We start from the raw sequence: 624 nt of genomic DNA on the forward strand, positions 1-624 counted from the left end.
TTCAGCTTCCTTGAAGAACCTCACCTTGAAGACCCTTTTTCCTCTTAGCCCTGGCATCTTCGAAGAGGTCAGCGAACTACACGCGCTTGTCCTACGAAGTGTCACACCAGGCGTTGGAGGGAGATGGGGTTCTCGTTTGTCCCAGCCAAGACTCAAGACCCTACAAGCCAGAGAGATGTTTTCCTCTTTTACCATTCCTTCCTTGGGGGATTTTACCGGCTTTGACAAAGAGGAACTGATTCTATGCCCGTCAGAGCCATGAAAGCCTACCTCAAGAGGACGAGACAGTTCAGGGGACGGCTATCAAACGGCTGTTCGTGGCCACGGGCAAGCATCCGAAAGAGGTGGCTAAGAATACCATCTCCTTCTGGATCAGACAGGTTTAAGAAGGGCCTACGAAAACAAGGAAGTACCAATGCCAAAGGTGAGGGCTCACGAAGTTAGGGGCATAGGCTCCTCATGCTCTTCAGGAAGAACCTCTCAGTGGGTCAGGTATTGAGAGCAGGTACCTGGAAGAGTCAAAACCACCTTCACCTCCTTCTACCTACGAGAAGTTACGTTCAAATCTCTAGAAGTGTTCTCGTCTGGGCCCCATTGTCGCAGCCAAGAGATCCTCTAGGCGTT

Source organism: Macrobrachium nipponense, chromosome 7 (genome assembly GCF_015104395.2).
Source record: "Macrobrachium nipponense isolate FS-2020 chromosome 7, ASM1510439v2, whole genome shotgun sequence".
Taxonomy (NCBI): Eukaryota; Metazoa; Arthropoda; class Malacostraca; order Decapoda; family Palaemonidae; genus Macrobrachium; species Macrobrachium nipponense.